The following is a 26,947-nucleotide window of genomic DNA, read 5'->3' as shown; positions in this document are numbered from 1 at the left end:
TGGTTTCTCTGGCAGAGCAAAACAAGGAGAGAAAAGAGGGAAGCAGGACAGAGTAAAAGAACACACCCCACTTTATTTTTATTTTTTTTTTAAGATTTTATTTATTTATTTGACAGAGAGAGATCACAGTAGACACAGAGGCAGGCAGAGAGAGAGAGAGGGAAGCAGGATCCCTGCTGAGCAGAGAGCCTGATGCGGGACTCGATGTGGGACTCGATCCCAGGGCCCTGAGATCATGACCTGAGCCGAAGGCAGCGGCTTAACCCACTGAGCCACCCAGGTGCCCCAACACACCCCACTTTAAAAGGGCAGGACAGGGCGCCTGGGTGGCTCAGTGGGTTAAGCTGCTGCCTTCGGCTCAGGTCATGATCTCAGGGTCCTGGAATCAAGTCCCGCATCGGGCTCTCTGCTCAGCAGGGAGACTGCTTCCCTCTCTTTCTCTGCCTGCCTCTCTGTCTACTTGTGATCTATCTCTGTCAAATAAATAAAGTCTTAAAAAAAAAAAAAAAAAAAGAATAAAAGGGCAGGACATTTTGAAAAATCCAAGGACAAGAAATATCCTTGCAGTAGGAAAGTCAACATACCCACAATGAAAGGTGAGGCATGATCATTGACGAACCGACATTTAAGCCTTAGCAATATCCTAGAAGACATTCTTTTTTCTACATAGAAATCATGGAAGCTCATTAAATCTGTCTCTCCAAGGGAGCGCCAAATGAGAACATTTAGAGACATTCAAACACTGACAGTGAGGGGGCTTTACCTCCCTACATCACATCCTCAAATAGCTGCTAGGAACAAAAATTGTTAAAACAATAAAAATTCAGCTAAGCTCTGTGCAGATGCAAACTTCAAGAGATGCAGCAGAGTTTTCTGTAATTATCATAACACTTGTGTCAAAAGAGAGACTAGACTACCCTGGCCACTGACAAAGACAACACAGGCTGATGACCTGGATCAGGATAACAATAGATAGGACCAAGAGGAAGAACAATAGACTACTCTAGCTGCTTCTGAATAGGGCACGATCTACATACTCATAATGGGCAACTAGCAATTAACACCAAAGCTATATGTGGTTACATATGTATGTTATTTGTAATTTCTTGTGGGAAAGTGCATATATTTGCATAAGATACTTAGAAATTGTGGATAGTTGAGTATGCAGCATCAGTTCACAGCTCAATAAACGCTTTTGCTCTTTTCATGAAGTTCTAGATTAGAACTTCTTTTCATCTGGAATAAAATAGTAACCGTATTCATTCACTAGCTGGGCTCCACACTGAATAGTAGATTGGTAACTACTTCTTAACAAGTATTATCCATACACATTTTACATACCAACAAAAGAGTGAACTATTAATGATAGCTCTCTAAGTTTTTCTTGACAGGCAGTATTTTACTTCATTTGGGATTACAATACATACTTGGGGAAAAAGAGCTGCTACTTTTTCAAACTATTCTTTAATACAATAGCTAGAAACCTTCCCTTTGTAGCCTAAATTTGGCCTACAGACCTCTATTTACTTTTTAAGTGTTATTATTAAATTGGGTGCCAAAGTATAAAACTTGGAAGATTTTGCAATCCCCTCCAAAAAAAAATCCAAATTTATGGATTCTCTGATTCTAAAAATGTTGTTTAATAGTTAGCTAGAGGTGGGGCACCTGGGTGGCTCAGTGGATTGGGCCACTGCCTTCGGCTCGGGTCATGATCTCAGGGTCCTGAGATCGAGCCCTGCATTGGGCTCTCTGCTCGGCAGGGAGCCTGCTTCCCTCTCTCTCTCTCTCTGCCTGCCTCTCTGCCTACTTGTGATCTCTCTCTGTCAAGTAAATAAATAAAATCTTAAAAAAAAAAAAATAGTTAACTAGAGGTAAGTAGAGGCTGCCCCTTTCTTTACTCCCACCCCCAGCATCCTCCCTTGTCTACCTGGCCCATGGGCATCTAAGATTGGGAGCATGGCTCTAACTGCAGGTACAGCCCATTCTCATGAAATCAGCTTTAGGCCAGACAGATCTTCTTTAGAACCACAGGTCTAGCTGACTCTACTGATGATGGGCAATTCACTTACTACTTTAAGCCTCAGTTAGTCCATTTTTGGCAAAATGGAAATAATTTTGTCTTTATCATAAGACTATTGTGAGGATTAACAGGGAAATTGCAAGTATTTCAAATGGTTGACAAATTTATTCAGTAAGTGATAGTTCTTCCCCTCTAACGGAACTCTTAACCAATTCAAAGACATTCATCATCTTCAATGTTTTGGCACACTTCTGAGTGACTTTACATGCAAGTGAATACACTAGGAGTGGTTGAGGGTAAAAAGCTGTGCATGACCCTTGCCTTCAAGAAGCATGTAAGCTAGAAGAGAAGGTATAACCTAAGAGCAAAATGAGGTGGAACATGATACCACCATACACCTACCTAAGAATGGCCAAAATCCAGAACACTGACAACACCAGATGCTGACAAGGTTGTGAATCAATAGGAACTCTCATTTATTGCTGGTGGGAATGCAAAACGGTACTGCCACTTTGGAAGATAGCTGGTGGTTTCTTACAAAACTAAACACCATTCAGCAATTGCTCTCCTTGGTACTTACCCAAAGGAATTGAAACTTATGTCCACACAAACACCTACACATGAATGGTTATAGAAACTTTATTCATAATTGTCAAGACTTGCAAGCAACCAATATTTTGACCCTCAGTGGACTAAAGGATAAACTATGATATACAGAGGCAATGGGGTATTACACAGTGACAATAAGAAATGAGCTATCAAGCCATGAAAAAACACGGAGATACCTTAAGTACATATTACTAAGTGAAAGAAGCCAATCTGAAAATGCTACATACCTGTAATTCTAACTATATGACATTCTGGAAAAGGCAAAACTACATACACAGTAAAAATATCAGCAGTTATATGTATAGATAGAACACAGATTTTTAGGGCAGTGAAAATATTCTACGTGATACCATAATGAATATTTGTCCAAACCCACAGAACGATACAACATCAAGAGTGAGCCCAAGGTAAACTATGGGCTTTGGGTAGCTATGATGTGTCAATCAGTTAGGTTCATCAATTATAACAAATGTAGCAACTCACAAGAGATGCTGATAATTAGGAGGCTATGCAGGTTTGGGGAAGGAGGTATATGGGAAACCTGTATCTTCCCCCTCTGTTTTGCAGTGAACTTTAACTGCTCTTAAAAAAAAAAAAAAAAAAACAATAAAGGTGACAAGCAAAAGGGAAAATAAAAGGATAGAACATGATGGATGCAGAAGTAAAAAAAAAATGAAATGACTGCGCTGAGATAACATGTGATTAACTAGTGTTACTGTATTTTGTACAAACCTTGGTGGTACCTTTCCTTGTGTTACCACCTTCCTCACCCTCACTTCCATCTCTGCCAGTACAGTGCAGAGAGAGGGTGGAGAATCAAGTCCAGGCTTCACTTAAAAAACTGAACATCACCAGTCTTCACAGATTCATTCACTATATATCCAGCCATGTTCTCTACAAAAAGAAACAGCAGCTACTGCTGCTGTTTTAAGATAGGATGTCATACTTAGCTGTGGAATAACATTTAGAAGACTCTACTTTCGATCTGAGTATACATGGGGGGAAGAAGAAGGAGGCCAATTTTTAAGAACAATCTTACTTGTCTGATGGGACTCACACTTCATCTCAAACACAAATGTGCTATTAAGTGAATCTAAAATAACTGATACAAATCTCTCCACTGAGCCAGTGGGAAATTCCAACCTTTATAAGTTGGGAAGTGCTAAAACAGCAACCTTTTAGAAAAGAGTATCTATCTTTTTGAGCTGTTTCTGGGGAATTGCATATAAAGCATTCTGAAAACAAAAATACTTTCCTATTTTTCCAAGATCTGTTTTGCCAGCTTGATATGAGGCTGCCCAGGACAGATATTGTCATGGCTCAAAGTGTTTTCAGAATTATATTCGCAGTTTAAATGTTTTCCAATATGGTGTTTGAACATCAAAACCAAAACAGGCCTTGAGGAAATGGGGTGGGGGGAAGCATTCCTTAATTCTTTAGTTCCTATAAGATGTCTAAAGGAATTTATTTTCTCTACCAACATTCCTATCACTTAATAACTTGACAGAACTTTCTGAAAAATGTCTTTAGAAGATTTACATTTAGAAGAATGAGACACAACATTTTGATTGACTATAGTAAGCCACAAAGTGACATATTCTGATTGATTTTATACAGAAAAGAAAAACCATATGCTAAATGTTTCTGTCTTCCTATCGATGGAAAGAGTAGTTATTGGTCAAGTCCCAGGACTTTCAGAAATGGTTAAGCATCCAAGCTTCACTTTCTAGTTAAATCTTTGAGTCATTTGTCTGATGATTAATTCAGTTTTGTAAAACGATATTCTGGGGGCAACTAACTTAGAATAAGAAGCCAATGACAAAATTTTAACTTTACTGGGTTTATATTTTGGCATGGCTATCAAAAGATAACATTTAGAAGACTGTACTTTAGATCTGAATATACATGGGGGGAGGGAGAATTAAGAACATTTGAAGGAGGGGCACTTGGGTGGTTCAGTGGGTTCAGCCTCCCCTTCGGCTCAGGTCATGATCTCAAGGTACTGGGATCGAGCCCCACATCGGGCTCTCTGCTCAGCAGGGAGCCAGGGTGCCTGCTTCCCCCTCTCTCTCTGCCTGCCTCTCTGCCTGCTTGGGCTTTCTCTCTCTCTCTCTCTCTGTCAAATAAATAAATCTTTAAAAAAAAAAAAAAGAATGTTTGGTGCATATCCCTAATATTTGGGTCTGTTATGGACTGAATGCTTTTGTCCCTTCTAAATTCATGTGTTGAAGCCCTAACCCCTAATGGTATTTGAAGATGGGGAGGTAATCAGAATTAGATGAGGTCATGAGGGTGGGGCCCTCATGATAGGATTATAAGGAGGAGACATCAGAAAGCAAGCATTTAGAAGACTGTCCTTTAGATCTGAATATACATGGGGGGAGGGAGTCTTCAGGGCACCTGGTGGCTCAGGGGGTTAAAGCCTCTGCCTTTGGCTCAGGTCATGATTTCAGGATCCTGGGATCCAGCCCTGCATTGGGCTCTCTGTTCAGCGGGAAGCCTGCTTCTCTTTCTCTCTCTCTGCCTGCCTCTCTGCCTACTTGTGATCTCTATCAAACAATTAAAAAAAAAAAATCTTAAAAAAGAAAGAAAGAAAGAAAGCACACCTTCTCTGTCTCCCACCCCACCCCCACTCTGTGTGCATTCTCACACAGAAGGAAGACCATGTGAGGACACAGTGAGAAGGCAAAAGCAGTCCTCTGTAAGCCAGGAAGACAGTCTCTCCCAGAATCTGATCATGTTGGCACCCTGATTTCATACTTCTACCTAGCCTATGGTATTTTGCTAGGGCAAATTCCTAACACCGAGTCCCAGAAGAAAGTATCATGCTCTAACATCCTTGAGAGACATCTTTTGTGATGTGCGTGCCTGGCCCACATCCCTACTGATGACAAGGGACTCCTCCACCCACAGAGTACTGATGGGACGCACTTCCCTATTGGTAACTGACTGGCCTACAGGTAGACACCTCGTGAACTGCGCTGCTCTGAGCCATACTGGAGCTTGAGACAAAAGGAAAAATCAGTAATAGTGATCCTGTCTACACTTACAATTTCAGAATTTGTTTACCATGGAATTTTTTGCATTAATTTTTATTTTGTTAGAACATTTGCATTGAAATAGTATTATCTGGATTATTGATCTTTTTAGGCATTGCCTTAAATTTTGCACCTGCAGCTTTATCACCTCACCTTAGTCTCATCCCTGCTGAAAAGCTAGGTGACCCCTAGCTTTGGGAAATGGTCTTAGAAAGACTGGCAAGGGATCTTAAACTGGTAGCCTTAAAACTACATTTGACCATAGCACTGTATGGGTATGTTTAGTTTTGCCATTAATAATGTTTAATTCAAATGTTTTTAAGCCAGAAATGCATTCTGCATATTGGCACTCCCTCACTCACTGTTAATCAAAACGAGGCCCAGCTCCTGAAGGCCTTTGGGCCTAACTCTGGCTAGTGAGTTGGAATGGTTACTGGGATTGAGAATGTGTAGTCTGGGACCCACTGATGCCACCGTATTCTGCACAAGGGCAAAGAGGCAGGAAAAAAGCCAACTACAGAAAGAAAAATGAAGCAGATGTGCAGAGAGGAGCAAAAAAGAGACCTCTAAGAGAGATTGGAGTGTAAGCTTGACTGTGCTGTCTTTGAACTTCCTACTCCCATCGCCCATGGGCAGCTCTAATTCTACCTTTGGTCTGAACCAAAAACCCACGTCCCCTCTCAGTCCCCCACCACTCCCACCTCCTTCCTTCATGATGGCTCCTGGCCTGTGGGAGCTACCAATCCAAATCAAGTCTCCTAATGAGGAGAAAGCATTTTCCTTTCTTACCTACCATATATTTACTCTGAAATGAGTAAATAACCAATTCACCAAGCAAATTCTGACCTGCACAGAGTACCCAACCTGTAAAAACAGCAGCCATTTGGGAGGAGGAATGCTTCTCCACTCCAAGTCTTTGTTGTGCAGTTCATAACCCCGTTGCACAGTGAATATAGTTAACGCTGAAAAACTGGCAAGCACGGAGAGGCTGGATGATGACAGCCTCCAGGAGCTATAAAGAAGGCTGCCCAGGCTCCCGCTGTGAATTACTGTTGTTACAATTATTCAGAATCAATTTTAATCAGGAAACAACACACCCATTTAAATAAAATGAAAATAAAAGCACCAGGAAGAAAACCAAAGTTTGATTCCAAGCAAAACTGAAGACTTCAGCCTCTACAAAGAAAACCTAATTCTGCCAAAATTTCGTACATTTTACATTTAATTTTGCTCTGATTTAAGACTGAATCTCCTGGGTACCAATGGTATGTAAAACACTGTTAACTCTGTGGAGGCAATTGTTAGTTTTTATAATAAAAAATGCATACTGCTTATACCATTATTGCTTAGGAAATTAGGGAACAGAGCTTCTAATGCCCTGAGCGTGGAATACTGTAGCAAACCACTTAACTTGCAATAATAGAGTATTGACTAGGTACAGTGATCTGTGAGACATGGCCACGGTCAGATTAAGCTACTATCACACTGGGCTCAATAGACCTTCTCCTAGAATACATTTATTCCACCTTAGCCAAAGAATTCCCAACAAATTAGCTATGAAAAAGCTTTCCAAATGGCTCTTCCTGTAAACTATATATCATGTTCCCTTTTTCACTTTGTTTTCAAATACTTAATTTAAACACTGACTTCTTTTCCCTCCTACCTACGAAATCTTTCAGACTTTGTAATTCTAAGCCTTTGATTTAAACAATATCTGAATTAAGAGGAGGTGTTTCTAAGGCTAATTTCATGTTTACCAAAGAAAATCACCATAGAAAATGCATGGGTTAGCATTTGCAGGTCTTGAAAGTATGAAAGAATAAGTTTAAGAGCGTTACAAGCCTTTCACGTGAACTATACTAGCCCAGTGGAACACACAAGTGCACAAGCTCTTTCTGAATACGGGCTGCAATCTATACCCCTCTCCCTCTCCGTCTCTTTTCTCCTCTTCCCCTCTCTGCCTCTCCTTTCTTCCCTCTCCTTCTCACACACACATCACATACAGTCACTCACTGACCCGCAGACTCTTCCTTATTCTCCAGTTAGTCGGCTGAAGCAATCTAGCATATTATACAGTGATAGGATATGGAAAGATATCTTCTGGTCCCTGTCGCTACTCTTTAATGGACACTGGAACATTTAATCTGAAGTCTCTCCTTTGCATTCCAATGCTGAAACCTGTTAGTGCTGTGGGCAGATCCTGAGCACCTGTGCCAGACGAGTTTAGGTAACAAGAAAAGAGATATCTCCCTGGAAAATGTGTCCAAGTTACAGGTCACAGGAGGAAAATCGTCAGTGGATATCACAGGAAACAAAAACAGGCTGCTCACCCCATTAGGCATCTGCCTTTGGCTCAGGTCATGATCCCACCTGGGATTGAGACCCATGTCCAGCTCCCTGCTCAGTGGGGAGCCTCCTTCTCCCTCTGCTCCTCCCCCTGCTTATGCTCTCTCACTTGCTCACTCTCTCAAATAAATAAATAAAATCTTTTTTTTAAAGGGAGGGGGACAAAAAACTAGCATGCCCCCAAAACATTCCTGATGTTTTATTCCTTTGACTTCAGGCATTATCTACCTTCAAAAATTATAAAAATGTGAATCTTTGGAACATATTATTTGGGGAGAATTCTTCATGAGTCTCTCACATTCCTGCAAGTTTTCTGAGCAGAGGCACTGACAGTTTTTTCCCTAGACTATTTTGTCAAGGATGTTTGAATAGCAAACAGCCTTGGAAGGTGAACTCCGTTTTCCTCTGGGTCAGAGAACATATTTGTTTCCTGACCACTTTAAGAAAGAACGTCTCCCTCTAAGGCAAAGGTTAGTCAGGTTTCCCAACAGCCCTTTTAAAGAATTGGGGTTTCCTAAGCTTGGCATTCCTCAACTGTGACATAAGCCCAGTGCAAGGATAACATTTCCCTAAGCTATCCTCTGCATCATCCTCTTGGATGTGGGGTCTCCAGGAGCCAATAAGATCCTGGTGCTCTGCCTGCCGAGCTATAAATAATAAAGTCTTTTGTCTCCACCCAGGAGTCTCACATTTTCAGCTAACGTCTATGAAACTGCGATGGGCTGACTTGTTACTTTGCCAAGAGGGTAAAACTTCAGACCATCATAGTCCTTTGTGAATTAACATGTCACTCGAGTATAACCAACTCTACCCTCACAAGATTAACAAATTGCTTGACTCCTAAATTTCAATGGGTCTAAGCTGCTTAAAATACTCCCCAAACACTGTCACCACCAAGGAAATGCCTCACACGTGTCCATGAACCAATCTGTCAACTGCAGCGCTTACAGAGAATTGAAATGTTCTCCCTCTCTGTGCCAAGGTGTTTTGGGCTTCCCATCATCAACTGGTGCCCATATCCACCCTGTGAGTGGCCATGTCCATGCAAGGGCACATCTCCAGAGAATTCTCCAAGATGCCAATTCCAAAGGTGCCACAACGGTGCTTAGAGACTTCCTTCTCTTCTATTCTGTGCCATACTCTGACAGGTAGGCAGGAAGTACCAATGCTGGGCATGGAATCCCTGAAGCCTCTCATCAGGGGAAAAAAATAAAAATCACAGCAACTTCTGACCATTGACCCATTAACCAGTGAACTCAAACACATTCCGTTGTATAAGGCAGAAAGGCAAAACAACACCCTCATCATTTTGCCTCTCCTCCTCTGTGTAACCTTTATTATAGCCAAAATCCTCCCTTCAATCAAACTAACAATCCAATGTTCTTAAATCAAAGGGTAAAGACAGATTCTGGGCAAGTATCTAAATCCTCCATTCATCCTATTAATAGTCTCATTACAAACCCATTTAGTTCATAAAAATACCTGCAGAGAATTATATCATTGAAAATGAGGGTGCCTGGCTGGCTCAGCTAGTAGAGCATGTGACTCTTGATCTCAGGGTCATGAGTTCAAGCATCACGGTCGGTGTGGAACCTACTGAAAAAAAAAAGAAAGAAAGAAAAAGAAAATGGAACACGAGTTGGATAACACTGTAAAAGAAAGCAGAAAGGGGGTGAAAAAGACAAAAAGAAATGGTCCAGACTTTATAGATACATGGAAAGAATGCACCTATGCACTGAATGAGCTCCTGGCAGAAAGGACAACATTGTCAAGGTCATCTTCAGCCTTGAGCACCTATGGAGGGCAATAGTTTTTTGCACGTGTACCCCAAGCTTTGAAACTGATCGTTCTTTTATTTAAGTGGTGATGCTCATTTGTATATTCAAATATGCTAACCAGTGAACATGAAAAGCAGTACATGTGAAACATAGGTGGAATAGAGTAATTGCTCAACATGAAGCTAACCCAAAACTGAGCTTTGTTATCTCTTGTTTTCTGTCTTCTTCCTTAGGTAAAGAAGAAAATGTAGACTTTTGAGGAAATAAGAGAACCATCTGGATCAGAACGCCTCCCAACCTTCACATTCAGTTCTGCCATCCAAACAAGGATTTAGAAGCACTTTTCTTAAGTCAGTAATTGAATGGTGCCTACCAATTTCTCCCAGAACTTGGCTTTTCTTAACCAGCCATTCTCCTACCTTTGTCCCTTTTGTTTTTTCCAATGAGAATAAGAAAAACTGGATGAATTGTACACAATCACCAGGATATCATGGGGGTAAAAGGTGTGTAATGAAGTATAAAAAATTAAAAAATAAAATACTGCTCAAGTCATGGCGTTTTCTGGGAAAAAGCCACAAAAAAAAAAAAAAAAAAAAAAAAAAAACACCATCTAGAAAGCTGACAGTTTTATAAATTGGTCCATAAGACAATAATGCTCATTTTTTCTTACTAGCCTAGAAATTGTTTAATTTTGACAGAAATGACCCAAGTAGCAAGGACTATATTTCTATAAGGAAAGTGATAAATATGGAAAAGTTAGCCAGGATGAATTTTTACCAAAAAAAAATCAAAGGAACTAAGTTACTTCCAGAGAATGAACTGACATCTAACACAACTTAACAGTGATTTCTTGATGGAGATTTCTCAGGAAGGAGGTACCATCACCTAGACTTCTGGATCTTTCCACTACCCTGGTCCATTTCCTTTAACTCCCAGTTTGAGCCTAGAGCAGTCACTGAAACAATGTTCAGAATATACGCTCTTTGAGATTTAAGAATATGAAAATTTCCATCTGAATCTTAATCCTGAAAGAGGAGTTTTGAGAAAATCTCTCATCCTGATAAAATGGATTCTCCCAAGGCTGAATCTTTTGGGGGAGTAAGTTAAACGACTACAGAAATGCTGAGTACTCTGCAGGATTATGTATCATGAAGTCAACAGCATAGTTTGGGAGAGGTCAGTCTCAGATTCAACCCCAGCTCTGCCGTTCCTGCCCAGATGGCCTTGGGAAAGTTGTAAGGTAGCCTTAAAGCCTACTTTTGCTATCTCTGAAGGTATGAATAATAATATTACCAAACATGTTCCCCATGAAATAAAACTGGAATGATCAACCATAATATATAAACTAGAACTTAGCTATATGGCAGAATTGTCACAGGTCTCAAACAACTTTAAGACCAGCAGAAAGACCACCAGCGTGGAATAACAGCTACTTTGTGATGAGATAAAAAAAAAAATCCTTGCAGAAGAAAAAAAGGCGTTAAAGAAGAAAACAATTATTCACAACTACTCCTTCTGGATCTATTTTACTTCTCCAATCTCTAGAAGCTGTTGAGGCTTCAACTCCTACAAACAGGAGCTGACAGGTGATGAAAACAGGCTGAAAGCAGCAGCTGCAGGTCATGTAATCAGCACCGGCTGAGAAGCCCTAAAACCTTGCCCTGGCTCCCTGATGATCGGCTGTGCCTGGGGCACCCACTTAACCTCCCTGAGACCCTGAATCCTCAATTGCAAAATCAGAGATTGAATGGCATAGGTTCTAGGAGGTACTTTGGAGCTGATGAAAAACATTCTCAATTTCCACAATTCTACTAAATTAAACACACAGATGATCCAAAAAAGATTGCAAGTCAGGTTACCTTTCCCCCAGAGAAATTGAGCTTGCGTTGCAGAGAGCTCATGCCTTGTTTGGTAATAAGCATCCAGATCCACTGGGCTAGGCATCCAGGTGACCCACGTTTCTGTATAAATGCTTCTGCTGGTGCCAAGGGCTGCATGCAGCCTGGAACTAGAAAGAAAGAGATTAAACTGAAGGCACAAACACCTGCCTCAAAGCCTATAGGGAGCTCTAACCATCCTGACAGGCCAGTTGTGGTAATTGTCCTGTCTTATCCAATAAACCAGCTATTCAACCACTGAAAGGTTGATGCCTCCTGTCAGTTGACCATAATTCCAATCACCTCCATTGCACATATATGTTTTATTTGCATCACACCTGAGCCACCACAGAACAGGAGAGACCAATTAAACTATGATTAGCACATATGCCACCTAAATCTGACAAAGGGCTGTTCTCAATGAAATCAAAGAACTGTGTTAGGGAAAGCCAGATGATCACTTAGGTGTGAGAGGGTAGTACCAATGACATTGAGAATATGACACATACAGAAATAAATCTAAAAGAAATCAGACTTGTTGGTTATGTTTTCTATTTTAGTTAGTATTTTTAGTATTTTTTCTATTTTCTATTTTAGTTATATTAATTATATATGTTACTCTATTTAGTTGTATTTTCTAATTATGATTGCTATTGATATTGATGAAGAACTTTGATGGTGCATGTTCAGACAAAGGAGAACATTTCATTTTTTAAATTCCTGTTAGTAAATAAAGTGGCAAAGGAAGAGGATCATGTAGTTTCACTTATGTATCAAGTGACAGGTCATCTGGACATTAGTTTCTGGATACAACATCATCTGGACCACCAAAGGCCAAACACAAATATAGGCAAGGTCTTTACCCTGACTGATACATTGTTCCAACTTGTCTCCCCAGCTGTGTTAATTAGGGCAATGCTACTTGTTCTTAAAAATACAACCCTTATATCAGTGAAAGTGTTCCTGCTGAGTAAGACACTCTCCTCCACGTGGAGATTTAGAAATCCAGGGTCTTTTCATCTTGTGACTCCATCAACTTCTAGGCCTCTGGAGTCTCCTGTATCCAGGCAGACAGAGGTAAGGAGATTAAAAGAGATACTGCCATCTTAAAACTCTGGTTCAGGCAATAATACTTCTGCTCCTTTGCCTAAACAGTAACATGGCCACAACTTCATGCAAGGAGGACCAGGAAATGTAAATCCCCTAGGCAGGGAATTTCCTCCCAAGGTTGATCCTGTACCACACAAAGCACAAAACTAAATTTTGGTGGAGAGCTCTTCTCTCCTATAATCACAAATTCTCTTATGTAAACGGTTCTATTTAAGAACTGTTTTTAGATCCCCATTATTTCAGCTTCTACTTTATCATTGACTAGAAGTGTTATATCATAACCTCCTGCTTCCTCATCATCACTTATTTTATGTAGTATCGTGCTGAATGTGTTTTTCCAAGATATTGGGAGTTTATCCAACCAGATAATAAAGATACCTCACAGGTGTACCATTAGGTCCAGGTGTTACTATTAGGAACAGGAATACAGTACCATTGCCTTTCTCATGAGGAAAGAGAAACTACTGATTTGTCTTCACTTTTTTGGTTATCCTAGCTTTACATAGTATGGTGACAGACTGGTTAAAGTGTCTAACTTTGCCTCAGGAGCTTAGATCATCACCAACTGAGTTGGCAAACCAACTCTGCCATCAACACCAAGGGGTGGTCCACTCTCATGCCAAACTCAGGGTTATGGCTCACGGCTACGTTAACTGTGGGGGTATAGATGATACTCAGAGACTGTGGTACAAGATGATAGATGGCATGTGAAAGAAGAAAGAGATGGATTGACAATGCCTTACTCAGCATATCACTTAAAATCTCAAACTCCTGAGGTACGTGGGTGACTCAGTGGGATGAGCATCTGACTCTTGATTTCAGCTCAGGTCATGATCTCAGGGTCCTGAGATCAAGTCCCAGGTCAGGCTCTGAATTTGGTACAAAATCTTCTTGTCCCTCTCCCTTTGCTCCTCACCTTCCACTTCGTGATCTTAATTTCTCCCTTTCTCTCTCTCTGTCTCTCTCAAATAAACAAATAAAATCTAAAAAAATAAAAAATAAAAAAAAGTCAAACACCTGCTGGGCTTACATTTCTTATTCAAAGTCCATCTTTTGTATCACCTTGATGAGTGATGGAGCACCCAGCGATGGCTAGACTTTAAGGGAAAAAGACCACAGACTGATAAATGTAAAAACAAATCCCAGGGGCACCTGGGTGGCTCAGTGGGTTGGGCCTCTGTCTTTGGCTCAGATCATGATCTTAGGGTCCTGGGATGGAGCCCTGCATCAGGCTTTCTGCTCAGTGGGAAGCCTGCTTCCCCCTCCCCTTCTGCCTGCCTCTCTGCCTATTTGTGATCTCTCTCTGTCTCTCTTTCTCTTTCTGTCTCTCTCTCTCTCTGTGTCAAATAAAATAAAATAACTTTTAAAAATATATTTTTTAAAAATCCCGAAACTTGTCTTTCATAGGCACAGCACTGAAGGAAGCAAGAGAATGTTCACAGACTAGGTGCTAAGAACCACCACTCCCCAGTTTATTAACACATTGTAATGGCAGTGTCCCTTTTGACCCTGAGTATAGCTAAGATCACCACGAAGACGCGTCTCGTGAACAGCACACTGAAGGAGCTTATGAAACAGGGAAGCAGGGAAGATGAGACCATATGACATTCAGCAGAGAGGGTGAAAGTCAGATCCTGCAATCATAAGTTATCACAATTTAAAAAAAAAAAACGATTTAAAAGGAGTATTCTGATAATATTTGTTTTGATGAGATCATAATATTTGTGCCATAAAGGACAGACTCTGAGCTGCAGCTTTTGTCCAGGGTAGTAAATCATTAAGGATCTCTGAGCTTAGATTTTTAACTTCTAAAATGCATAATGTAAAGTTCTGTTGATTATAGAGAATCTGATTTTCTAGTCAGCATCCACCAAAAGCAGCAACAGAAAATGCCTCTCTAGCACAGTTCTGCTGACTTATGATCCCTACTTCGCCGACTCTCATCTGCTTCTAGGCACAGCTGTTTCCAAATGGAACAGCACTTTATGCAAACAGTACCAGCCTGGCTTCAGAACAAGAAAGCCCAGAGAATAGGAGTTGGGGAAATTAGTATTTTACAGTTGGAGCCAAGAATCTGGACCATCACCTGCGACTTCAGATACCTGTGATCTTCCATGGCTTGCTCTTTGCTGAAGTGCACTGCCTAAAGTAGATCTTAGAGAGCTGTTACGGTAACTCAGTTCTCTGGACCCTTGCAAACTTCTCTGAGCATGCCAAGGAGAGAAGCAAATCGAAGGATAATGAAGAAGGCTGTGGCATGCACAGCAAGCACTCCTCTATCTTTGCTCAACCTCACGGAGAAAACTACACCCAAGTTGATAATTATAAGATTAGAATCCATGGGAGTTTTGTTTTTCTATAGAGTTCAACAGTGCAACAACAACTAAACTAAGCCCAATGAATCCACTCTGTAGGATACTTGGAAGACAGTAGTAGAATGTCAAAGCCAACAAGATATGAGTCATCAACTGGAGTAGAACCTTTGGAAAACTAAGAGATGCAGACCCGTTAAAGAACAACACTCCCTTTGGGACCCAACAGAATGTTTCACAGTCACCAACCTCCTCCATTCAGCTCCTGGTTGCTGGCTCCAAACTGCCACAATCCTACATCTTCCAAGACTTCCTAACGCCAGGATTTGATCCATAAGGCAAAGTATAAATTGTAATGTTTAAGAGCAAAGGCTTTGGAATAAGTTTGCCTTGTTCCATAACATGGCTTCACTACTTACTGTGTGATTGTCAATAAGTAACCTAATTTCTATTAAGCCTAATTTCATACATGGGAGAAAAAGAGCTGAAGATACACATTTTTTAAAAGATTTTATTTATTTGACAGAGATCACCAGTAGGCAGAGAGGCAGGCAGAGAGAGAGGAAGGGAAGGAGGCTCCCCGCTGAGCAGAGAGTCTGACACGGGGCTCTATCTCAGGGATCCTGCAACCATGACCTGAGCCAAAGGCAGAGGCTTTAACCGACTGAACGATCGAGGCACCCCAAGATATACATATTTTTTAAGTTAACAGTAGTTATCTCTGGATAGAGGGATTAAGCATTAAATTAGCTTTATTTAGGGGCACCAGGGTGGTTCAGTTTATTAAGGGTCTGTCTTTGGTTCAGGTCATGATCCCAAGATCCTGGGATGGAACCCTGCATCGGGCTCCCTGCTTGGTGGGAAGCCTGCTTCTCTCTCTTCCACTCCCTCTGCTTGTGTTCCCTCTCTCACTGTCTCTTTCTCTGCCAAATAAATAAATAAAATCTTTTTAAAAAGTTTTATGTATCTGCATTTTCTAAAAATGTTTGCTATTGAACTTATATTATCTTTATAACAAAAAAAGCAAACATTATATAATAGTAAAGTTAACTAAGGAAATTAGAACTTAAGTGAAGTAATTTTTTTTATTTTGTTCTGTTTTTAATTTTTTTTAATTTTTTTAATAAACATATAATATATTTTTATCCCCAGGAGTACAGGTCTGTGAATTGCCAGGTTTACACACTTCACAGCACTCACCAAAGCACATACCCTCCCCAATGTCCATAACCCCACCCCCCTTCTCCCAGCCCCCTCCCCCCAGCAACCCTCAGTTTGTTTTGTGAGATTAAGAGTCACTTATGGTTTGTCTCCCTCCCAATCCCATCTTGTTTCATTTATTCTTCTCCTACCCCCTTAACACCCCATGTTGCATCTCCACTTCCTCATATCAGGGAGATCATATGATAGAAGTAATAGTTTTAATAGAGTAACTCTCAATGAATCCAAACAACAGTCAGATTCCAATTTTGTTCCTCTAAATGTTATAAAAAATGCCAAAAGTCAATTCAAAAATCAGTAAATAAATGCAAACAAAACCACTGCAACAAAGTAATAAATTAATAATAATTCCCAAAGAAGGGAATCAGCTTAAGTGGGCAATCTCTGGCAGACACAACATATCTTGTGATTGTCCATGAGAAAATTAATTAAGCACTGGAAAACAACTGCATCAGTCCCTGCTTTCAAGGTGACTTCAATATATTTTGAATGACAAGACTCAAATATATCATTCTAAATAAAGTGGAGTATATGCCTCCAAAGACAACTCAACTGAGCATGGGAACAATGGCAGTGTTGCATGAAAATAATACTAATTCAACTAAAGAAAATGTTCCACAGCCAAATGTTGCTCTGTTCTTCTGCCCCACATAGCTGTAGAGCCACTCATCCCATAATCATAACTCAATTATCTACCAGAAGAGTTATTATATTCACTTGTGTTGAAGAAATCCATTCCAACTACTAGTGTTTCTCAACCTAAACTCCAAATTAGGGGCGCTTGGGTGGTTCAGTTGGTTGGGCTTCTGACTCTTGGTTTCAGCTCAGATCATGATCTCAGGTTCGTTGGATCAAGCCCCCTGTCCCTGTCAGACTCCCTGCTGAGTGAGGAGTCTGCTTCTCTCCCTCTGTCCCTTAACCTGCTCATGTGCTTTCTCACTCACTCTCTCTCTCTCTAAAATAAATCATTTTTTAAAAGTTAACTCCAAATTATAAATATAAGCAAGAACACCAAATAACAAAACTTATGAGGAAAATTAACAAATGAAAGAGATACTAGGTTGAAAGTCAAAATAGCCAATCCCTGTAAACAGAGCATATGAACAGTACTGAATAGAAATTTAAATATATAATAATTATCACTAAGAGATTTGATATATCAAAAGAGCTCTGTGAAAAGCAATCATCAGTCTGAAAATTAAAAATATGATTCTTAAGATTTTTTTTAAAACTAAATCAGCCAAATACCAAAATGGAGATCAACTAAAACTGAATTAACAACTGAAAATCTACCAAAGAAACAGAAATTATGAGACAACAAGAGTCATAATAGAATTTAGATCTTACTTCTTTCAAGACAGACTTTAGAAAAATAGGATTTGTCATTCTAGAAGAATGACAAACATGGAGAGGGAATACAATGAAAGAAATAAAAGTCCGTATTCCTTGACCTAAAAAAATCTTCCACAGGACATGGCCCACTGTGGAAAAGATAGCTGGTTGTCTACCAATACCCATTCTCCTTGTCTTCTTTTAATAGAACCCCTGAGAATTTTAGCTAATCACAGAAGACCTGGTGAAATAATTTTTCACCCTCTCTTGCAAACTGGTCTTGTGACAAAATTCTAACCAATAAGATGTGGATTAAAGTGATAATATGCAATTATTAGTCATTCTCTCCCTTTTTTTTTTAAAAGATTTTATTCATTTATTTGACAGAGATCACAAGTAGGCAGAGAGAGAGAGAGGAGGAAGCAGACTCCCCAGGACCCTGGGATCATAACCCAAGCAGAAAGCAGACGTCTTAAACCACTGAGCCACCCAGGTGCCCCTTTAAGTCATTCTCTTAAAGAAAAGAAGAATGCCACTTTGCCATCCCTCTATCTATTAGCTTAAATATAAATATAATGGACATGGTTGTTTTAGACCAAAGATCACCAAAAATAGCCTTGCCCATTTGTTTACTGATTGTCAACAGCTTATTTTTCAGTTCAGTGGTAGAGCTTCAAGGTTGCAATAGAAGCCCTACGGGCAATTAAGTCTAAAATACTTATTATCTGTCCAGTTACAGAAAAAATTTGCCAACACCTGGTTAAAATTCAAAGATTGACAACGTATGTGTTGGTGAAGAACAAGAAACAACTAGAATGCTCAGGCATTGCCCGTTGAAGTGTAAAGTATTACATAACTTTCTAATACTGTTGAAACACAGTTAATAATGTTTTAATGTTAAAGCTATAATATAATAATATATTATATTATATACATATAATAATATATTATATTATATACATATAATATAATATAAAGTTATAATATATAGCTACCTTGGGTTTTTTTTAATATCTTATTTATTTATTTCAGAGAGAGAGTGTGTGTGAGAGAGAGCATGAGAAGGGAGAGGGTCAGAGGGAGAAACAGACTTCCCACTGAGCAGGGAGCCTGATGTGGGACTTGTTACCAAGAGTCTAGGATCATGACCTGAGCCGAAGGCAGTTGCCAACTGAAGTACCCATGTGCCCACAGCAACCTTATTATACAGAAATTCCACACATCTGTATATTTTCAAGATAACTGGGGGAAAAAAAAAAAAAAAATATATATATATATATATATATATATATATATATATCTCCACAAAAGACATGTTCAAGACTGCTCAGAGCAGTTTTATTCATTATAATCAAGAGTGAATAAATAAACTGTGATATATTCATGCAATGAAAAACTACATAGCAATAAAAAGGAAAAAATTACTGCTACACCAATGACATAAATGGACCCTAAAACATACTGATGAGTAGAGGATGGACACCAAACAGAATTTACTGCCTGCTTTCACATATATGAAGTTCAAGAAAAGGAAAAATTAATTCATGAGGCTAAAAATCAGAATGGTCAATATCTGCAGTTTGTGTGTATTGACTGGAAAGGACACAAGGAAGCTTTTTGGGGTGTTAAGAAGCTCTATAACTTGAGCCTGGTGGCGCTTACACGCATCTACATTTGTAAAACTTCAGCGAGCTATGCATTTAAAATTTGTGTACTTTACTGCATACATGTTATAACTGAATAAAAATAAAATTTAAAAAGCTGAGGTAAACAAACAAGAAAGATCAATGTATCTTTTGCTTAATACAAGAGAGTTATTGTTAATGAATTTTTTCAAAGCAACAGACCAAAGCAGTAGATTGAATACATTTTCTGAAAATGCAGACTTAAAAATATAATAGGTCACAGCTACTTCTTTCAAGATATGTCTCCAAAGGCAAAGGAAAAAAAGTAAAAATGAACTTTTGGGACTTCATCAAGATCAAAAGCTTCCGCACAGCAAAGGAAACAGTCAACAAAACAAAGAGGAAACCCACGGAATGGGAGAAGATATTCACAAATGACACTACAGACAAAGGGCTTAAATCCAAGATCTATAAAGAATTCCTCAAACTCAACACACACAAAACAGATAATCATGTCAAAAAATGAGCAGAAGACATGAACAGACACTTCTCCAAAGAAGACATAAAAATGGATAACAGACGCATGAAGAAATGTTCATCATCATTAGCCATCAGGGAGATTCAAATCAAAACCACATTGAGATACCACCTTACACCAGTTAGAATGGCCAAAATCAACAAGACAGTAAACAACAAGTGTTGGAGAGGATGTGGAGAAAGGGGAACCCTCTTACACTGTTGGTGGGAATACAAGTTGGTGCAGCCACTTTGGAAAACAGTGTGGAGATTCCTTAAGAAATTAAAAATAGGGGCACCTGGGTGGCTCAGTGGGTTAAGAAATTTAAAATAGAGCTATCCTATGACCCTGCAATTGCACTACCGGGTATTTACCCCCAAAGACACAGATGTAGTGAAAAAAAGGGCCATCTGTACCTCAGTGTTGATAGCAGCAATGCCCAGTCACCAAACTGTGGAAAGAACCAAGATGCCCTTCAACAGACGGATTGATATAGAAGATATGGTCCATATATACAATGGAGTATTATGCCTCCATCAGAAAGGATGAATACCCAACTTTTATATCATCATGGACAGGACTGGAAGAGATTATGCTCTGTGAAATAAGTCAAGCGGAGACAGTCAAGTATCATATGATTTCACTTACTTGTGGAGCAGAAGGCATTACATGTAAGACATTGGGAGATGGAGAGAAGTGAGTTGGGGGAAATTGGAGGGGGAGACAAACCATGAGAGACTGTGGACTCTAAGAAACAAACTGAGGGTTTTGGAGCAGAGGGGGTGAGGGGTTGGGTGAGCCTGGTGGTGGGTATTATTGAGGGCACGTATTACATGGATCCCTAGGTGTGGTGCATAAACAATGAATTCTGGAACGCTGAAAAGAAATAATATAAAATGAAAAAAAAAAACATTAACAGCCTAGAATAAGAGATGAGCACTTCTAACTTATGAATAAAAATAAATCCACCACAGCAATATTCAACACATATTACAAAGTTTAGTGAGAAGAATAAGACACCAAAAATGCACACAGAAAGTGCCCATTCATGTAACATTCAAGAACAACCAGATTTTAAGTATGGATATCAGGAACGCATGCTTAGATGATAAAGACGTGGGAAAAGAGAGAAGCAAGTCTTATTAATTCAGGAGAGTAATTACCTTAGGCAGTAATAAAATAAAACTTCCCTGTGATAAGGAGGTGATGGAGGAGAGGGGCTTCTGGCATGCTGGTTATGTAATTTCTCAATCTACATGAAGAGGACACCGGTGTTCATGTCATTACTATGTTAAATGGTACATGTATTTAAGCATATCTCTCAATGTATGCTCTATTTCACATAACCAAAGGGTTTAAAACAAAGTAAAGATATAGAGGATTAGAATGGCAAAATGGTTCGTTTGCTATTACTTGCATGTTATTTCTTCATATATAAGTATGAATATTATATTCATAGACACAGTATTAGAGATACGTTACATATGAATTGCATAATACACATTTTATATATATGTATGTATGTGTCTGTGTGTACATACCAAACAGAGAAGATGTAATGTATTCAAACGCCTATAAAACCTGTTTTCAAAAGTCCATCACATACTTGACTAGAAACGATTTCATCTTTGTTGCAGATTAGTGATGGTTGTGAGTGTCCCACGTTTTCAGTTCCCAAGATGAAGTTTGCGTGTGTATGTGGTTATACTGTCATTATTGGGTGTATGGTAAGGGGTGGGGAAGACAAATCAGCTTTTGGTTCATATGTAGCCAGGCATAAGGATTCACATCCATCCACACCCAACATAGGACAGCACATTACCCTGAAAGCCTAGACTTTGACGTGGATTCAGTAAGTGAATGGAACTCTGGATTGTCTTTCTTACAGAACAGTATGAGAAGAAGGGTGCTCTGAACTGTTCGGTAGCCAGTGGATGAAGTAGGGCAAAGATGGCTAGCAGATCACCTTTTTACACGTCCTCCCTAGTGTGGAGTTATCTCAGAGAACCCAGGGACTACATTTCCCAGTTCCTCTTACCCTTAGTGGTAGTCATGCGACTAAGCTCTAGTCAATGAAATGTGAACAAAATTGATCACCATAACTTCCAGACCTGACACATCGAGACCCACACACAGTACTCTATCCATATTCTTTTCACTTCTCAGCTGGCTGGAATGGAGGTGATCCATCAGGGTGACCTTGAAAACTATTTGTTGAAGAGAGCAAAGCTCCCAATAGCCCAGGTCTCTGAATAACTGTATGGATGCAGGTGACCCCTCCTCGAAACTTTTCAGCCACACAGTATTCTTATGCGAGCAAGGATGAACTTCTATAGTATCTGAGCCATTTTGGGTCTATTTGTTAGGCTACACTAATCAACACAGGGAATAGTAATAGTAACAGTATCTACCCCACAGTGTGGTTGTAGAGCTTAGATGAAATCATAAAAAAAAGAAACTTGGCCAGTGCCTCACACGTCGTAAGTGCTGTGTGTGTGTTAGCTTAGTAAGTACCCAGGAAATTATGACAAGGATTTTCGTCTTCGAAATGATTAAGTTTAAGGAGATGTGCTGTTCAAAATAAAGGAAAGTGATGGATGACAGTCTACTCAGCCCATTTCTTCCAGTTAATCACTCCTTCCTCCAAAAAATCCTCTGGGCTTGGACATATGAGTAGCACAGTAGGCAACATTAGCACATTGGAGCAATAAAGCTGTGGAACAAGCTCAATATGCTAACCATCAGGGACAATAAGGAACCAGCTGGAGGCTCCGAGATTAGTCCCTAACATGAGTGAACAGAAAGAAGGGACCCCTATGTATATAGGTGTGCAAAGGTGGAGTTATTTTCTGCATTCTGCTTTCCTGCTTACAGCGAGCACATGGGTGGGTACACATGTGCACACACAAATACACACTGACACACAGACGGCTGCACTGCAAAGAGTATTGGTGATGTTATTGATGGGTCTCTCAAATCATCACTAAAACAAAAATAAGCTGTTCACTTCACAGCTGGAGTCAAATGGAGTGATGACAGTTGTCTCACCCTTCTTTGATGATAAATGAGCCTTCCCCTGCTTACTCGGGTCCTTGACCCAAATTCACAGTTATTCCAGTGACCCAGGCAGACCTTTGAGAAGAAAAAAAGCCACACTCACAAATGCCTAATGAAGCTTGTCCCAACTATTACTATTGTACCCTGTCATTCTAACTATAATTGATTTGCTAAGGTAGCTTTTTTTTTTTTTTTTAATAATCAGGCTAGCAGACAAAAATACCTAATATAAATTAAACACATTTCTCTCTCTCATTCTCATTTCACCAGCCCTACTACCCCATGTTTCTTTTAAACTTTCTATGAGAGTACATTCTCCTCTTTTATCTTGGAGGTAAGCAAATAAGCGTCTGGCCTTTAAGAAGATCTTTGGAAGAATCACGTAAAGAGGACTTCATCCCGTTGACAATCTTTATCTTAAGGCACAAATTTTGGTAGATCGAAGGTGACCATCTAGAAAACGGTTTGGAAACCGCATCAGAGCTTAGTAGGAGAAAACACCATGATCAAGTAGCAATGCCTACACAGAGTGCGGTGGCGTGTAAGACTATATTCCATGCATTTATCCTCCCTAGGAGTTAAAGGAGACTAATACATCAAAAATTTCCAGAAAGCAAGATACCTAGCCTATTGTGTAGGTACAGATACAGCTATAGGCAACAGATATTAAAATCTGAATCCTTTGAGGAAGATAATAGCAACCACATTTCAAAGTACATTCCCTGAAACTGCTTATACTTGTTGGTTGTTCCCCACAACCATCTACTTTAAACTCCTTGTGCTGCAAGACACAGGGATAAAATTCAACAACTTACTCAGGGAAAAAGGGAAAAAGGGCTCTGAGAAGTAAGGGCCCGAGATTTCTATGTTCCTTTCAAGAGCCAAACTCCCTGAGAGATCCTCGAGCCTGAGATTTTCCTGGAAGCCATGTGCTTTGTGGTTGCCTGGATGTCTTTCTTCAACAATGGAAGGGTGTATGTTAACAGCCTGTAGTAACAAGACTCCATTATTGCCAGAACATAACACCTCAAAAGGACTCCCAGCTACCCAGAGGTTGCAGAGAGTTCCATTTAGCACCATCTTTGTGAGGCGTGAACACCTGACACAGGATGAAAGTGGAGGAGCCGGCCCTGGGGAGGAAGGGCTTTTTCCCTTTCAAGTTTCTGAACTCTTCTAGGTCTGTGGAGGTCCAAACCACAGAACCAAGGAAACTCAAAAGCAGAGCAACAAAAGGAGATAAAATCAAAAGCGCCCTCTCCAATGTACAGCTCCCGCTGTTCTGCTTTCATTACACACCAGCATCGTCTGAATGGACAGCAGCACCTCAGCTTCCTCATACAAAGTCAACACACTGTATTGAGGAGTGTGTACAACTTGCAAAGGAGCAGACTGGCTGCTGGCTAAATTCTCCAGTCCTTTTCAATCTCCCTCCAAGCTTTTTTCCCTCTGTGACGCTGGGAGCCAGGGCGTTTTCTTTGTCCGATGACTATTAGGTTCCTTTGGGATCTTTAGGAATACCGTAGACCCAATCGCCACCTCCACCCATCCCCATATGGCCATGCTCTCCCTGAGAACTGTCCTATAATTGGGACCTTTCTTTGCCCACATAGCACACACATCCTCTTCTTTCCTCTGGGTCCCATTCTACCTCTAATTCTTTAAAGGTATTTATGTTAGCCAAAGCTCTCTGGGTTGTAGGAAACAGAAACTCACTCCAGACTAATGGAAAGGAACTTCCAGACATCATGGAACTAAGTTAGCTCACAAAAATAAAGCAAGATCCAGGTTTTCCGGGGCCCACAGATTTAAAAGTAGAGAAAGGATGTCTTTTCAATTTCAAATGCAAAATTAGGCATGAAAGTGAGTATCAAAAAAAGAAATCACAGCAAACTGCAAATTTTTAAATGTTGACAAATGTCACAAATATGACAAAACCCAGAATAATATCCTAATGTTTTTGTTAATTAACCGGCTGATAACACTTCTGTAATAACTTTGTCCTACTCCTTTTATCTCCTTGCTCTTTGATCACCTCTCCATATGACAATAATTTTTTACTATAACTTTCAAGGGAGTTAAAAAGGTAGTTCAGTCTTTCTTCTAGCATAGTGATCAAAATTCATTACTGAAGGGGGGGATGCAGAAAACAAGCAACAACACACACAGGTGTACTCCTGTCTGTCCTGACTCTTTTAAGACAGACACTCTGACAAATCATAGTTTGCATGATTCACAAAAGAAAAAAAATATATGGTGCATTTAAATTGTCTAAATTACATAATCAAACATGTTCCTCCATATTTCCATTTTGATTAAACATCAATAAGTACTGAATCTTCCTTTTATAATTTTCTATTTCTGATCACTAAAATGTACAAAATTCTTTCAAGTCTTCCTTCTTCATTCCCCTCATACATTGGATACTAGGAGCTACCCAGTATGTTTCTGTAATAACCAGATCACATTCCCCCCCACCCTTGTCTTCCCTGCAGGAAATTGTGGACTGAGGGGAGGGAAGGAGAGGTACAGAGTGGAAGCAGAGAGCGCAGCATGGAGGCTCTTGAAACCATCTATGCAGTAGGTGATGTGATTTAGACTGAGGCAGCGGTGGTAGAGACTGTAAATGATCAGACTCAGACTTACTTTGACAGTAGAGTCAGTATGATTTTCCACTCTGATATGGGAGACAAGAAAATGAAGGTGAGGGGCACCAGGCAGACTCAGTCAGTGGAGAATGTGACTTTTGATCTCAGGGTTGTGAATCTGAGGCACACGTATAATGTGCAGAGATTACTTAAAAATAAAATCTCCAGTGGGGTGCCTGGGTAGCTCAGTCTATTGGGCAACCCACTCTTGGTCTTGGCTCGGGTCATGATCTCAGGGTCCTGGGATGGAGCCCCGTGGTGAGTTTCATGCTCAGTGCAGAGTCTGCTTGGGATTTTCTCATTCCCTCTCCTTCTGTGCCTCCCCCTGCTTATGTGTTCTCTCTCTCTCAAATAAATAAATGAATAAAGCCTTTTTAAAAAATAAATAAGTAAGTAAAGTCTTCAAGAAAAGAAAGTGAAGTTTAGGGCAATGCCAAGTAGATACATGACCACTTCCACACAGGGTTATTCTGAGCACTAACTGAATGAAGGCTTGTAATCATGCCTACCATGATGCATGGAACAAAACTGGAGCTCAATAAACATTAGTTAAATCTGAACCTTGTTTAGATTACTTTAAAAAGAAATTTTTTAAAGACCTTGAGGAGAATAAATTGTATAGCAGGCCCTGTATCATTACTAACTTGACTATTAATGATGACAGCAAGGATCTCTGAAAATTTCTCTCACTGACCCCTGCAAATCTGCTTAAGACAAGATAGGATAACAAAGCAGGCAAATATTTAAAATAAGATATTGCCCCAAAAAATCATGTAGAACACAATCCTATATTTACCTAAGTAAACACAACTCACACAGGGGCACCTGGGTGGCTCAGTGGGTTAAAGCTTCTGCCTTCAGCTCAGGTCATGGTCTCAGGGTCCTAGGATCCAGCCCCACATCAGGGTCTCTGCTCAGCAGGGAGCCTGCTTCCTCCTCTCTCTCTCTCTCTCTCTCTCTCTCTCTGCCTACTTGTGATCTGTCAAATAAATAAATAAAAATCTTAAGAAAAAAAAAAGAACACAACTCACATAAAAGAAGATATCTAGGGTGGTCACTTCAATGAAAATGAGGAGCTACCAAAGTCTAATTCCGATGAAACACGCTGGGGATTTTGGATTACCAATCATGGTGACCTCAACCCTCATCCCTACACCTTTTTTAATTCCTATTGGCTATCCAGCTTTGAAATTATACCCTTGTAGACAATAATTTTTAATTTGAGAAATTATCTTTTATTACTTTATTATATTTTCATTCTTTTTTTAAAGTAGGCTTCATGCCAAACATGGGACTTGAACTCATGACCCTGTGATTAAGAGTGTTATGATCTACAGACTGACCCAGTCACTAATTTGAGAAATTCTTATTTCAAATCCAACATTAAATGAAACATTAACGGGGCACCTGGGGGGCATCTGGGTGGCTCAGAGCATTAGGCATCTGCCTCCTGTTCAGGT

The 26,947-nt window shown here is 39.9% G+C and overlaps 1 long non-coding RNA gene across 5 annotated transcripts in view; it reads right to left on the bottom strand.

Moving 5' to 3' along the window:
* Positions 1-26,947, bottom strand: part of LOC131831875 (uncharacterized) — a 71,548-nt gene that overhangs the window by 25,142 nt on the left and 19,459 nt on the right. For 3 of the 5 annotated variants that reach the window (XR_009353846.1, XR_009353847.1, XR_009353844.1), the window contains exon 4: positions 11,651-11,799. This is a non-coding gene — a long non-coding RNA (uncharacterized LOC131831875). Of the gene's footprint in view, positions 1-9,495; positions 9,610-11,650; positions 11,800-26,947 lie in introns of all 5 variants that reach the window. The other 2 variants (XR_009353845.1, XR_009353843.1) reach the window with 1 other exon arrangement.

Source organism: Mustela lutreola, chromosome 5 (genome assembly GCF_030435805.1).
Source record: "Mustela lutreola isolate mMusLut2 chromosome 5, mMusLut2.pri, whole genome shotgun sequence".
In the NCBI taxonomy this organism is placed as follows: Eukaryota; Metazoa; Chordata; class Mammalia; order Carnivora; family Mustelidae; genus Mustela; species Mustela lutreola.
Note: the sequence above shows the minus strand (reverse complement) of the source record. Positions and strands in the feature narration are given on the sequence as shown.